The sequence below is a fragment of the Pimephales promelas genome, chromosome 10 (assembly GCF_988280905.1).
Source record: "Pimephales promelas chromosome 10, fPimPro1.hap1.1, whole genome shotgun sequence".
Taxonomy (NCBI): domain Eukaryota; kingdom Metazoa; phylum Chordata; class Actinopteri; order Cypriniformes; family Leuciscidae; genus Pimephales; species Pimephales promelas.
Window position 1 is genome coordinate 28,867,459 of NC_142778.1, and position 15,684 is coordinate 28,883,142.

The window sequence follows — 15,684 nt, forward strand, 5'->3', positions numbered from 1 at the left end:
TACACGATGGCGTATGTATCTAAGGCTGCATCGAAAGGTAACTTCGCATCTGCTGCCATGTTTGATCCATAGGTATAAACAAACTGCTTTGGTGTGTCGCATAGACGTCGTCATCGTCTTGCTTCTCCCTCCCCGTTCTGTGATTGGTCCCTTCACTGAGGCAAATCTGGTCCATGGTATCCAGACTACCTAGCAGCGTGAATAAAAATGTGCCCAGGCTAGTGTTTTAGTGTAAATATTTTAGACTGATTTAAACCTTTCTTTTTGTTCAAAAATATTGTTTGTTTGGTTTTTTTTTTTTTGTTATGCAATGCTTCATGAAACTGCTTACATTACATCAACCCAAACACACCCCTACCTTGGAATTCGCAATTCAAGAGTCGATGTCTCTATCATAGCGGAAGCGAAGGTAGGTTTGTTTTTGTTTGATTTTTGTTAACTTTTTTTTTTGTTTAATTTCAATGTTGTTTAATTTGCACTAGGTGGTACGTTACTTAGAACTTTAAGGAGAATTTTGAAATCTTAATGGAGAAAATATACTCTATGTTTCCTCTTATATGGTTCTACAGAATTAATGATATGTATTGTGCTCTTGCTTTAGATGTTTTGGTAATAACATGAACTTCCTGGTTGGATTTTCCTTTAATGTTAAATGCTAAAATGTTTAATTTCTCTATTGCTAATATCATCATTTGGAGTTGCAAAATGATTCTCAGATTTGTGCAACATTTCTGTCTTCCATTGGCTGGAAACACATGGACAAACATAGTCCAACCCAAACTAATGCCATTGGTTACGGTAATGCTAGTCAGAATGCAGCATTTATCCTTTTTGGGGAGATCAATCAACAAATAGCCTATAGCTGTGTCTACACACTTTAGCTTAAAAACAGGTTATGTTTCAAGAACAAAGTGTATGGGAAATAGGCTTCTCACAAATCTCTATGCTTTGTGGAACTTACTGACTTGTGTGAAAGTGGTTAGTACACATCTTTTGATATTTCCAAACATGTTTTCTGTTTTCAGGACAGAGCTGTCATGCAGGTATTACAGACATTGAGAACAAGAATGTATTAACCGTTTAGAACTCCCAAACACAGTAAAATGTCAGCATTGTTTGCAGTATAGCATAGCAAATTATCATGTGCATGACAACTACAAACACGGCAATACTATAATAATATTTGTCAATTAATCACTTCTACAGCATTTCATCTGTTCTGGTAGAACAGACTAGTGCACTGCTACACTGGTGATTTATTTATTTATTTATTTATTTAGTATTTTTTTTTTTTTTGTCACTGTCGGTTTTTTTTCGGGTCGAATTTTTGAGTTTCGATATCTCAGCTCTGGAAGGGTCTAGAGCCTCCATTTTTGCACTCAGGTCTAAGTCTCATGACCCTCTATCAGAATCCAGAGTTTTGAGAAGATTGGAGAAACTTAATTTTTCACCCGAAAAAAAAAAACGAAAGGGGTACCACTGTCGGTTTTTTTTTCGGGTCGAATTTTTGAGTTTCATGACCCTCTATCAGAATCCAGAGTTTTGAGAAGATTGGAGAAACTTAGATTTTCGCCCGAAAAAAAAACCGAAAGGGGTACCACTGTCGTTTTATTTTCGGGTAGAATTTTTGAGTTTCGATATCTCAGCTCTGGAAGGGTCTAGAGCCTCCATTTTTGCACTCAGGTCTATGTCTCATGGCCCTCTATCAGAATCCAGAGTTTTGAGAAGATTGGAGAAACTTAATTTTTCGCCCGAAAAAAAAAACGAAAGGGGTACCACTGTCGTTTTTTTTTTCGGGTCGAATTTTTGAGTTTCGATATCTCAGCTCTGGAAGGGTCTAGAGCCTCCATTTTTGCACTCAGGTCAAAGTCTCACAGCCTTCTATCAGAATCCAGAGTTTTGAGAAGATTGGAGAAACTTAATTTTTCGCCCAAAAATGAAAAAAAACGAAAGGGGTAACGCTGTCGTTTTTTTTTTTCGGGTCGAAATTTTGAATTTTGATATCTCAGCTCTGGAAGGGTCTAGATCATCCATTTTTGCACTCAGGTCAAAGTTTCGTGGTCCTCTATCATAATCCAGAGTTTTGAGAAGATTGGAGAAACTTAATTTTTCGCCCGAAAACGAAAAAAAACTAAAGGGGTAACACTGTCATTTTTTTTTCGGGTCGAAATTTTGAATTTCGATATCTCAGCTCTGGAAGGGTCTAGAGCCTCCATTTTTGCACTCAGGTCAAAGTCTCGTGGTCTTCTTTCAGAATCCAGAGTTTTGAGAAGATTGGAGAAACTTAATTTTTCGCCCGAAAATGGAAAAAAACGAAAGGGGTAACACTGTCGTTTTTTTTTTTCCGGTCGAAATTTTGAATTTTGATATCTCAGCTCTGGCAGGGTCTAGATCATCCATTTTTGCACTCAGGTCTAAGTCTCACAGCCCTCTATCATAATCCAGAGTTTTGAGAAGATTGGAGAAACTTAATTTTTCGCCCAAAAATGAAAAAAAACGAAAGGGGTAACACTGTCGTTTTTTTTTCGGGTCGAAATTTTGAATTTTGATATCTCAGCTCTGGAAGGGTCTAGAGCCTCCATTTTTGCACTCAGGTCAAAGTCTCGCGGCCTTCTATCAGAATCCAGAGTTTTGAGAAGATTGGAGAAACTTAATTTTTCGCCCAAAAATGAAAAAAAAATGAAAGGGGTAACACTGTCGTTTTTTTTTTTCGGGTCGAAATTTTGAATTTTGATATCTCAGCTCTGGAAGGGTCTAGATCATCCATTTTTGCACTCAGGTCTAAGTCTCACAGCCCTCTATCATAATCCAGAGTTTTGAGAAGATTGGAGAAACTTAATTTTTCGCCCAAAAATGAAAAAAAACAAAAGGGGTAACACTGTCGTTTTTTTTTTCAGGTCGAAATTTTGAATTTTGATATCTCAGCTCTGGAAGGGTCTAGAGCCTCCATTTTTGCACTCAGGTCAAAGTCTCGCGGCCTTCTATCAGAATCCAGAGTTTTGAGAAGATTGGAGAAACTTAATTTTTCAGCCAAAAATGAAAAAAAAACGAAAGGGGTAACACTGTCGTTTTTTTTTCGGGTCGAAATTTTGAATTTTGATATCTCAGCTCTGGAAGGGTCTAGATCATCCATTTTTGCACTCAGGTCTAAGTCTCACAGCCCTCTATCATAATCCAGAGTTTTGAGAAGATTGGAGAAACTTAATTTTTCAGCCAAAAATAAAAAAAAACGAAAGGGGTAACACTGTCGTTTTTTTTCGGGTCGAAATTTTGAATTTTGATATCTCAGCTCTGGAAGGGTCTATATCATCCATTTTTGCACTCAGGTCTAAGTCTCACAGCCCTCTATCATAATCCAGAGTTTTGAGAAGATTGGAGAAACTTAATTTTTCGCCCAAAAATGAAAAAAAAAACGAAAGGGGAAACACTGTTGTTTTTTTTTCTGGTCGAAATTTTGAATTTTGATATCTCAGCTCTGGAAGGGTCTAGATCATCCATTTTTGCACTCAGGTCTAAGTCTCACAGCCCTCTATCATAATCCAGAGTTTTGAGAAGATTGGAGAAACTTAATTTTTCGCCCAAAAATGAAAAAAAAACGAAAGGGGTAACACTGTCGTTTTTTTTTCGGGTCGAAATTTTGAATTTTGATATCTCAGCTCTGGAAGGGTCTAGAGCCTCCATTTTTGCACTCGGGTCAAAGTCTCGTGGCCTTCTATCAGAATCCAGAGTTTTGAGAAGATTGGAGAAACTTAATTTTTCGCCCAAAAATGAAAAAAAACGAAAGGGGTAACACTGTCGTTTTTTTTTCGGGTCGAAATTTTGAATTTTGATATCTCAGCTCTGGAAGGGTCTAGATCATCCATTTTTGCACTCAGGTCTAAGTCTCACAGCCCTCTATGATAATCCAGAGTTTTGAGAAGATTGGAGAAACTTAATTTTTCGCCCAAAAATGAAAAAAAACGAAAGGGGTAACACTGTCGTTTTTTTTTCGGGTCGAAATTTTGAATTTTGATATCTCAGCTCTGGAAGGGTCTAGATCATCCATTTTTGCACTCAGGTCTAAGTCTCACAGCCCTCTATCAGAATCCAGAGTTTTGAGAAGATTGGAGAAACTTAATTTTTCGCCCAAAAATGAAAAAAACGAAAGGGGTAACACTGTCGTTTTTTTTTCGGGTCGAAATTTTGAATTTTGATATCTCAGCTCTGGAAGGGTCTCTAGAGCCTCCATTTTTGCACTCAGGTCAAAGTCTCGTGGCCTTCTATCAGAATCCAGAGTTTTGAGAAGATTGGAGAAACTTAATTTTTCGCCCAAAAATGAAAAAAAACGAAAGGGGTAACACTGTCGTTTTTTTTTCGGGGCGAAATTTTGAATTTTGATATCTCAGCTCTGGAAGGGTCTAGAGCCTCCATTTTTGCACTCAGGTCAAAGTCTCGCGGCCTTCTATCAGAATCCAGAGTTTTGAGAAGATTGGAGAAACTTAATTTTTTGCCCAAAAATGAAAAAAAACGAAAGGGGTAACACTGTCGTTTTTTTTTCGGGTCGAAATTTTGAATGTTGATATCTCAGCTCTGGAAGGGTCTAGATCATTCATTTTTGCACTCAGGTCTAAGTCTCACAGCCCTCTATCATAATCCAGAGTTTTGAGAAGATTGGAGAAACTTAATTTTTCGCCCAAAAATGAAAAAAAACGAAAGGGGTAACACTGTCGTTTTTTTTTCGGGTCGAAATTTTGAATGTTGATATCTCAGCTCTGGAAGGGTCTAGATCATCCATTTTTGCACTCAGGTCTAAGTCTCACAGCCCTCTATCATAATCCAGAGTTTTGAGAAGATTGGAGAAACTTAATTTTTCGCCCAAAAATGAAAAAAAACGAAAGGGGGTAACACTGTCGTTTTTTTTTCGGGTCGAAATTTTGAATTTTGATATCTCAGCTCTGGAAGGGTCTAGAGCCTCCATTTTTGCACTCAGGTCAAAGTCTCGTGGCCTTCTATCAGAATCCAGAGTTTTGAGAAGATTGGAGAAACTTAATTTTTCGCCCAAAAATGAAAAAAAACGAAAGGGGTAACACTGTCGTTTTTTTTTTCGGGTCGAAATTTTGAATTTTGATATCTCAGCTCTGGAAGGGTCTAGAGCCTCCATTTTTGCACTCAGGTCAAAGTCTCGCGGCCTTCTATCAGAATCCAGAGTTTTGAGAAGATTGGAGAAACTTAATTTTTCGCCCAAAAATGAAAAAAAACGTAAGGGGTAACACTGTCGGTTTTTTTTCGGGTCGAAATTTTGAATGTTGATATCTCAGCTCTGGAAGGGTCTAGATCATCCATTTTTGCACTCAGGTCTAAGTCTCACAGCCCTCTATCATAATCCAGAGTTTTGAGAAGATTGGAGAAACTTAATTTTTCGCCCAAAAATGAAAAAAAACGAAAGGGGTAACACTGTCGTTTTTTTTTTTCGGGTCGAAATTTTGAATTTTGATATCTCAGCTCTGGAAGGGTCTAGAGCCTCCATTTTTGCACTCAGGTCAAAGTCTCGCGGCCTTCTATCAGAATCCAGAGTTTTGAGAAGATTGGAGAAACTTAATTTTTCGCCCAAAAATGAAAAAAAACGAAAGGGGTAACACTGTCGTTTTTTTTTTCGGGTCGAAATTTTGAATTTTGATATCTCAGCTCTAGAAGGGTCTAGATCATCCATTTTTGCACTCAGGTCTAAGTCTCACAGCCCTCTATCATAATCCAGAGTTTTGAGAAGATTGGAGAAACTTAATTTTTCGCCCAAAAATGAAAAAAAACGAAAGGGGTAACACTGTCGTTTTTTTTTTTCGGGTCGAAATTTTGAATTTTGATATCTCAGCTCTGGAAGGGTCTAGAGCCTCCATTTTTGCACTCAGGTCAAAGTCTCGCGGCCTTCTATCAGAATCCAGAGTTTTGAGAAGATTGGAGAAACTTAATTTTTCGCCCAAAAATGAAAAAAAACGAAAGGGGTAACACTGTCGTTTTTTTTTTCGGGTCGAAATTTTGAATTTTGATATCTCAGCTCTAGAAGGGTCTAGATCATCCATTTTTGCACTCAGGTCTAAGTCTCACAGCCCTCTATCATAATCCAGAGTTTTGAGAAGATTGAAGAAACTTAATTTTTCGCCCAAAAATGAAAAAAAACGAAAGGGGTAACACTGTCGTTTTTTTTTCTGGTCGAAATTTTGAATGTTGATATCTCAGCTCTGGAAGGGTCTAGATCATTCATTTTTGCACTCAGGTCTAAGTCTCACAGCCCTCTATCATAATCCAGAGTTTTGAGAAGATTGGAGAAACTTAATTTTTCGCCCAAAAATGAAAAAAAACGAAAGGGGTAACACTGTCGTTTTTTTTTCGGGTCGAAATTTTGAATTTTGATATCTCAGCTCTGGAAGGGTCTAGAGCCTCCATTTTTGCACTCAGGTCAAAGTCTCGCGGCCTTCTATCAGAATCCAGAGTTTTGAGAAGATTAGAGAAACTTAATTTTTCGCCCAAAAATGAAAAAAAACGTAAGGGGTAACACTGTCGTTTTTTTTTTTTCGGGTCGAAATTTTGAATTTTGATATCTCAGCTCTGGAAGGGTCTAGATCATCCATTTTTGCACACAGGTCTAAGTCTCACAGCCCTCTATCATAATCCAGAGTTTTGAGAAGATTGGAGAAACTTAATTTTTCGCCCAAAAATGAAAAAAAACGAAAGAGGTAACACTGTCGTTTTTTTTCGGGTCGAAATTTTGAATTTTGATATCTCAGCTCTGGAAGGGTCTAGTTCATCCATTTTTGCACTCAGGTCTAAGTCTCACAGCCCTCTATGATAATCCAGAGTTTTGAGAAGATTGGAGAAACTTAATTTTTCGCCCAAAAATGAAAAAAAACGAAAGGGGTAAGTAACACTGTCGTTTTTTTTTTTTCGGGTCGAAATTTTGAATTTTGATATCTCAGCTCTGGAAGGGTCTAGATCATCCATTTTTGCACTCAGGTCTAAGTCTCACAGCCCTCTATCATAATCCAGAGTTTTGAGAAGATTGGAGAAACTTAATTTTTCGCCCAAAAATGAAAAAAAACGAAAGGGGTAACACTGTCGTTTTTTTTTCGGGTCGAAATTTTGAATTTTGATATCTCAGCTCTGGAAGGGTCTAGAGCCTCCATTTTTGCACTCAGGTCAAAGTCTCGCGGCCTTCTATCAGAATCCAGAGTTTTGAGAAGATTAGAGAAACTTAATTTTTCGCCCAAAAATGAAAAAAAAAAACGTAAGGGGTAACACTGTCGTTTTTTTTTTTCGGGTCGAAATTTTGAATTTTGATATCTCAGCTCTGGAAGGGTCTAGATCATCCATTTTTGCACTCAGGTCTAAGTCTCACAGCCCTCTGTCATAATCCAGAGTTTTGAGAAGATTGGAGAAACTTAATTTTTCGCCCAAAAATGAAAAAAAACGAAAGGGGTAACACTGTCATTTTTTTTTCTGGTCGAAATTTTGAATGTTGATATCTCAGCTCTGGAAGGGTCTAGATCATTCATTTTTGCACTCAGGTCTAAGTCTCACAGCCCTCTATCATAATCCAGAGTTTTGAGAAGATTGGAGAAACTTAATTTTTCGCCCAAAAATGAAAAAAAACGAAAGGGGTAACACTGTCGTTTTTTTTTCGGGTCGAAATTTTGAATGTTGATATCTCAGCTCTGGAAGGGTCTAGATCATCCATTTTTGCACTCAGGTCTAAGTCTCACAGCCCTCTATCATAATCCAGAGTTTTGAGAAGATTGGAGAAACTTAATTTTTCGCCCAAAAATGAAAAAAAACGAAAGGGGTAACACTGTCGTTTTTTTTTCGGGTCGAAATTTTGAATGTTGATATCTCAGCTCTGGAAGGGTCTAGATCATCCATTTTTGCACTCAGGTCTAAGTCTCACAGCCCTCTATCATAATCCAGAGTTTTGAGAAGATTGGAGAAACTTAATTTTTCGCCCAAAAATGAAAAAAAACGAAAGGGGTAACACTGTCGTGTTTTTTTCGGGTCGAAATTTTGAATGTTGATATCTCAGCTCTGGAAGGGTCTAGATCATCCATTTTTGCACTCAGGTCTAAGTCTCACAGCCCTCTATCATAATCCAGAGTTTTGAGAACATTGGAGAAACTTAATTTTTCGCCCAAAAATGAAAAAAAACGAAAGGGGTAACACTGTCGTTTTTTTTTTCGGGTCGAAATTTTGAATGTTGATATCTCAGCTCTGGAAGGGTCTAGATCATCCATTTTTGCACTCAGGTCTAAGTCTCACAGCCCTCTATCATAATCCAGAGTTTTGAGAAGATTGGAGAAACTTAATTTTTCGCCCAAAAATGAAAAAAAACGAAAGGGGTAACACTGTCGTTTTTTTTTCGGGTCGAAATTTTGAATGTTGATATCTCAGCTCTGGAAGGGTCTAGATCATCCATTTTTGCACTCAGGTCTAAGTCTCACAGCCCTCTATCATAATCCAGAGTTTTGAGAAGATTGGAGAAACTTAATTTTTCGCCCAAAAATGAAAAAAAATGAAAGGGGTAACACTGTCGTTTTTTTTTCGGGTCGAAATTTTGAATGTTGATATCTCAGCTCTGGAAGGGTCTAGATCATCCATTTTTGCACTCAGGTCTAAGTCTCACAGCCCTCTATCATAATCCAGAGTTTTGAGAAGATTGGAGAAACTTAATTTTTCGCCCAAAAATGAAAAAAAACGAAAGGGGTAACACTGTCGTTTTTTTTTTCGGGTCGAAATTTTGAATGTTGATATCTCAGCTCTGGAAGGGTCTAGATCATCCATTTTTGCACTCAGGTCTAAGTCTCACAGCCCTCTATCATAATCCAGAGTTTTGAGAAGATTGGAGAAACTTAATTTTTCGCCCAAAAATGAAAAAAAAAACGAAAGGGGTAACACTGTCGTTTTTTTTTTCGGGTCGAAATTTTGAATTTTGATATCTCAGCTCTGGAAGGGTCTAGAGCCTCCATTTTTGCACTCAGGTCAAAGTCTCGTGGCCTTCTATCAGAATCCAGAGTTTTGAGAAGATTGGAGAAACTTAATTTTTCGCCCAAAAATGAAAAAAAACGAAAGGGGTAACACTGTCGTTTTTTTTTCAGGTCGAAATTTTGAATTTTGATATCTCAGCTCTGGAAGGGTCTAGATCATCCATTTTTGCACTCAGGTCTAAGTCTCACAGCCCTCTATGATAATCCAGAGTTTTGAGAAGATTGGAGAAACTTAATTTTTCGCCCAAAAATGAAAAAAAACGAAAGGGGTAACACTGTCGTTTTTTTTTCGGGTCGAAATTTTGAATTTTGATATCTCAGCTCTGGAAGGGTCTAGATCATCCATTTTTGCACTCAGGTCTAAGTCTCACAGCCCTCTATCATAATCCAGAGTTTTGAGAAGATTGGAGAAACTTAATTTTTCGCCCAAAAATGAAAAAAAACGAAAGGGGTAACACTGTCGTTTTTTTTTCGGGTCGAAATTTTGAATTTTGATATCTCAGCTCTGGAAGGGTCTAGATCATCCATTTTTGCACTCAGGTCTAAGTCTCACAGCCCTCTATCAGAATCCAGAGTTTTGAGAAGATTGGAGAAACTTAATTTTTCGCCCAAAAATGAAAAAAAACGAAAGGGGTAACACTGTCGTTTTTTTTTCGGGTCGAAATTTTGAATTTTGATATCTCAGCTCTGGAAGGGTCTAGATCATCCATTTTTGCACTCAGGTCTAAGTCTCACAGCCCTCTATCAGAATCCAGAGTTTTGAGAAGATTGGAGAAACTTAATTTTTCGCCCAAAAATGAAAAAAAACGAAAGGGGTAACACTGTCGTTTTTTTTTCGGGTCGAAATTTTGAATTTTGATATCTCAGCTCTGGAAGGGTCTAGATCATCCATTTTTGCACTCAGGTCTAAGTCTCACAGCCCTCTATCAGAATCCAGAGTTTTGAGAAGATTGGAGAAACTTAATTTTTCGCCCAAAAATGAAAAAAAACGAAAGGGGTAACACTGTCGTTTTTTTTTCGGGGCGAAATTTTGAATTTTGATATCTCAGCTCTGGAAGGGTCTAGAGCCTCCATTTTTGCACTCAGGTCAAAGTCTCGCGGCCTTCTATCAGAATCCAGAGTTTTGAGAAGATTGGAGAAACTTAATTTTTCGCCCAAAAATGAAAAAAAACGAAAGGGGTAACACTGTCGTTTTTTTTTCGGGGCGAAATTTTGAATTTTGATATCTCAGCTCTGGAAGGGTCTAGAGCCTCCATTTTTGCACTCAGGTCAAAGTCTCGCGGCCTTCTATCAGAATCCAGAGTTTTGAGAAGATTGGAGAAACTTAATTTTTTGCCCAAAAATGAAAAAAAACGAAAGGGGTAACACTGTCGTTTTTTTTTCGGGTCGAAATTTTGAATGTTGATATCTCAGCTCTGGAAGGGTCTAGATCATTCATTTTTGCACTCAGGTCTAAGTCTCACAGCCCTCTATCATAATCCAGAGTTTTGAGAAGATTGGAGAAACTTAATTTTTCGCCCAAAAATGAAAAAAAACGAAAGGGGTAACACTGTCGTTTTTTTTTCGGGTCGAAATTTTGAATGTTGATATCTCAGCTCTGGAAGGGTCTAGATCATCCATTTTTGCACTCAGGTCTAAGTCTCACAGCCCTCTATCATAATCCAGAGTTTTGAGAAGATTGGAGAAACTTAATTTTTCGCCCAAAAATGAAAAAAAACGAAAGGGGGTAACACTGTCGTTTTTTTTTCGGGTCGAAATTTTGAATGTTGATATCTCAGCTCTGGAAGGGTCTAGAGCCTCCATTTTTGCACTCAGGTCAAAGTCTCGTGGCCTTCTATCAGAATCCAGAGTTTTGAGAAGATTGGAGAAACTTAATTTTTCGCCCAAAAATGAAAAAAAACGTAAGGGGTAACACTGTCGGTTTTTTTTCGGGTCGAAATTTTGAATGTTGATATCTCAGCTCTGGAAGGGTCTAGATCATCCATTTTTGCACTCAGGTCTAAGTCTCACAGCCCTCTATCATAATCCAGAGTTTTGAGAAGATTGGAGAAACGTAATTTTTCGCCCAAAAATGAAAAAAAACGAAAGGGGTAACACTGTCGTTTTTTTTTTTCGGGTCGAAATTTTGAATTTTGATATCTCAGCTCTGGAAGGGTCTAGAGCCTCCATTTTTGCACTCAGGTCAAAGTCTCGCGGCCTTCTATCAGAATCCAGAGTTTTGAGAAGATTGGAGAAACTTAATTTTTCGCCCAAAAATGAAAAAAAACGAAAGGGGTAACACTGTCGTTTTTTTTTTCGGGTCGAAATTTTGAATTTTGATATCTCAGCTCTAGAAGGGTCTAGATCATCCATTTTTGCACTCAGGTCTAAGTCTCACAGCCCTCTATCATAATCCAGAGTTTTGAGAAGATTGGAGAAACTTAATTTTTCGCCCAAAAATGAAAAAAAACGAAAGGGGTAACACTGTCGTTTTTTTTTCGGGTCGAAATTTTGAATTTTGATATCTCAGCTCTAGAAGGGTCTAGATCATCCATTTTTTGCACTCAGGTCTAAGTCTCACAGCCCTCTATCATAATCCAAAGTTTTGAGAAGATTGGAGAAACTTAATTTTTCGCCCAAAAATGAAAAAAAACGAAAGGGGTAACACTGTCGTTTTTTTTTCGGGTCGAAATTTTGAATGTTGATATCTCAGCTCTGGAAGGGTCTAGATCATCCATTTTTGCACTCAGGTCTAAGTCTCACAGCCCTCTATCATAATCCAGAGTTTTGAGAAGATTGGAGAAACTTAATTTTTCGCCCAAAAATGAAAAAAAACGAAAGGGATAACACTGTCGTTTTTTTTTCGGGTCGAAATTTTGAATGTTGATATCTCAGCTCTGGAAGGGTCTAGATCATCCATTTTTGCACTCAGGTCTAAGTCTCACAGCCCTCTATCATAATCCAGAGTTTTGAGAAGATTGGAGAAACTTAATTTTTCGCCCAAAAATGAAAAAAAACGAAAGGGGTAACACTGTCGTTTTTTTTTCGGGTCGAAATTTTGAATGTTGATATCTCAGCTCTGGAAGGGTCTAGATCATCCATTTTTGCACTCAGGTCTAAGTCTCACAGCCCTCTATCATAATCCAGAGTTTTGAGAAGATTGGAGAAACTTAATTTTTCGCCCAAAAATGAAAAAAAACGAAAGGGGTAACACTGTCGTTTTTTTTTCGGGTCGAAATTTTGAATGTTGATATCTCAGCTCTGGAAGGGTCTAGATCATCCATTTTTGCACTCAGGTCTAAGTCTCACAGCCCTCTATCATAATCCAGAGTTTTGAGAAGATTGGAGAAACTTAATTTTTCGCCCAAAAATGAAAAAAAACGAAAGGGGTAACACTGTCGTTTTTTTTTCGGGTCGAAATTTTGAATGTTGATATCTCAGCTCTGGAAGGGTCTAGATCATCCATTTTTGCACTCAGGTCTAAGTCTCACAGCCCTCTATCATAATCCAGAGTTTTGAGAAGATTGGAGAAACTTAATTTTTCGCCCAAAAATGAAAAAAAACGAAAGGGGTAACACTGTCGTTTTTTTTTCGGGTCGAAATTTTGAATGTTGATATCTCAGCTCTGGAAGGGTCTAGATCATCCATTTTTGCACTCAGGTCTAAGTCTCACAGCCCTCTATCATAATCCAGAGTTTTGAGAAGATTGGAGAAACTTAATTTTTCGCCCAAAAATGAAAAAAAACGAAAGGGGTAACACTGTCGTTTTTTTTTCGGGTCGAAATTTTGAATGTTGATATCTCAGCTCTGGAAGGGTCTAGATCATCCATTTTTGCACTCAGGTCTAAGTCTCACAGCCCTCTATCATAATCCAGAGTTTTGAGAAGATTGGAGAAACTTAATTTTTCGCCCAAAAATGAAAAAAAACGAAAGGGGTAACACTGTCGTTTTTTTTTCGGGTCGAAATTTTGAATGTTGATATCTCAGCTCTGGAAGGGTCTAGATCATCCATTTTTGCACTCAGGTCTAAGTCTCACAGCCCTCTATCATAATCCAGAGTTTTGAGAAGATTGGAGAAACTTAATTTTTCGCCCAAAAATGAAAAAAAACGAAAGGGGTAACACTGTCGTTTTTTTTTCGGGTCGAAATTTTGAATGTTGATATCTCAGCTCTGGAAGGGTCTAGATCATCCATTTTTGCACTCAGGTCTAAGTCTCACAGCCCTCTATCATAATCCAGAGTTTTGAGAAGATTGGAGAAACTTAATTTTTCGCCCAAAAATGAAAAAAAACGAAAGGGGTAACACTGTCGTTTTTTTTTCGGGTCGTAATTTTGAATTTTGATATCTCAGCTCTGGAAGGGTCTAGATCATCCATTTTTGCACTCAGGTCTAAGTCTCACAGCCCTCTATCATAATCCAGAGTTTTGAGAAGATTGGAGAAACTTAATTTTTCGCCCAAAAATGAAAAAAAACGAAAGGGGTAACACTGTCGTTTTTTTTTCGGGTCGAAATTTTGAATGTTGATATCTCAGCTCTGGAAGGGTCTAGATCATCCATTTTTGCACTCAGGTCTAAGTCTCACAGCCCTCTATCATAATCCAGAGTTTTGAGAAGATTGGAGAAACTTAATTTTTCGCCCAAAAATGAAAAAAAACGAAAGGGGTAACACTGTCGTTTTTTTTTCGGGTCGAAATTTTGAATGTTGATATCTCAGCTCTGGAAGGGTCTAGATCATCCATTTTTGCACTCAGGTCTAAGTCTCACAGCCCTCTATCATAATCCAGAGTTTTGAGAAGATTGGAGAAACTTAATTTTTCGCCCAAAAATGAAAAAAAACGAAAGGGGTAACACTGTCGTGTTTTTTTCGGGTCGAAATTTTGAATGTTGATATCTCAGCTCTGGAAGGGTCTAGATCATCCATTTTTGCACTCAGGTCTAAGTCTCACAGCCCTCTATCATAATCCAGAGTTTTGAGAAGATTGGAGAAACTTAATTTTTCGCCCAAAAATGAAAAAAAAACGAAAGGGGTAACACTGTCGTTTTTTTTTTCGGGTCGAAATTTTGAATGTTGATATCTCAGCTCTGGAAGGGTCTAGATCATCCATTTTTGCACTCAGGTCTAAGTCTCACAGCCCTCTATCATAATCCAGAGTTTTGAGAAGATTGGAGAAACTTAATTTTTCGCCCAAAAATGAAAAAAAACGAAAGGGGTAACACTGTCGTTTTTTTTTCGGGTCGAAATTTTGAATGTTGATATCTCAGCTCTGGAAGGGTCTAGATCATCCATTTTTGCACTCAGGTCTAAGTCTCACAGCCCTCTATCATAATCCAGAGTTTTGAGAAGATTGGAGAAACTTAATTTTTCGCCCAAAAATGAAAAAAAACGAAAGGGGTAACACTGTCGTTTTTTTTTCGGGTCGAAATTTTGAATGTTGATATCTCAGCTCTGGAAGGGTCTAGATCATCCATTTTTGCACTCAGGTCTAAGTCTCACAGCCCTCTATCATAATCCAGAGTTTTGAGAAGATTGGAGAAACTTAATTTTTCGCCCAAAAATGAAAAAAAACGAAAGGGGTAACACTGTCGTTTTTTTTTTCGGGTCGAAATTTTGAATGTTGATATCTCAGCTCTGGAAGGGTCTAGATCATCCATTTTTGCACTCAGGTCTAAGTCTCACAGCCCTCTATCATAATCCAGAGTTTTGAGAAGATTGGAGAAACTTAATTTTTCGCCCAAAAATGAAAAAAAACGAAAGGGGTAACACTGTCGTTTTTTTTTCGGGTCGAAATTTTGAATTTTGATATCTCAGCTCTGGAAGGGTCTAGATCATCCATTTTTGCACTCAGGTCTAAGTCTCACAGCCCTCTATCATAATCCAGAGTTTTGAGAAGATTGGAGAAACTTAATTTTTCGCCCAAAAATGAAAAAAAACGAAAGGGGTAACACTGTCGTTTTTTTTTTCGGGTCGAAATTTTGAATTTTGATATCTCAGCTCTGGAAGGGTCTAGAGCCTCCATTTTTGCACTCAGGTCAAAGTCTCGAGGCCTTCTATCAGAATCCAGAGTTTTGAGAAGATTGGAGAAACTTAATTTTTCGCCCAAAAATGAAAAAAAACGAAAGGGGTAACACTGTCGTTTTTTTTTCGGGTCGAAATTTTGAATGTTGATATCTCAGCTCTGGAAGGGTCTAGATCATCCATTTTTGCACTCAGGTCTAAGTCTCACAGCCCTGTATCATAATCCAGAGTTTTGAGAAGATTGGAGAAACTTAATTTTTCGCCCAAAAATGAAAAAAAACGAAAGGGGTAACACTGTCGTTTTTTTTTCGGGTCGAAATTTTGAATGTTGATATCTCAGCTCTGGAAGGGTCTAGATCATCCATTTTTGCACTCAGGTCTAAGTCTCACAGCCCTCTATCATAATCCAGAGTTTTGAGAAGATTGGAGAAACTTAATTTTTCGCCCAAAAATGAAAAAAAACGAAAGGGGTAACACTGTCGTTTTTTTTTCGGGTCGAAATTTTGAATGTTGATATCTCAGCTCTGGAAGGGTCTAGATCATCCATTTTTGCACTCAGGTCTAAGTCTCACAGCCCTCTATCATAATCCAGAGTTTTGAGAAGATTGGAGAAACTTAATTTTTCGCCCAAAAATGAAAAAAAACGAAAGGGGTAACACTGTCGTTTTTTTTTCGGGTCAAAA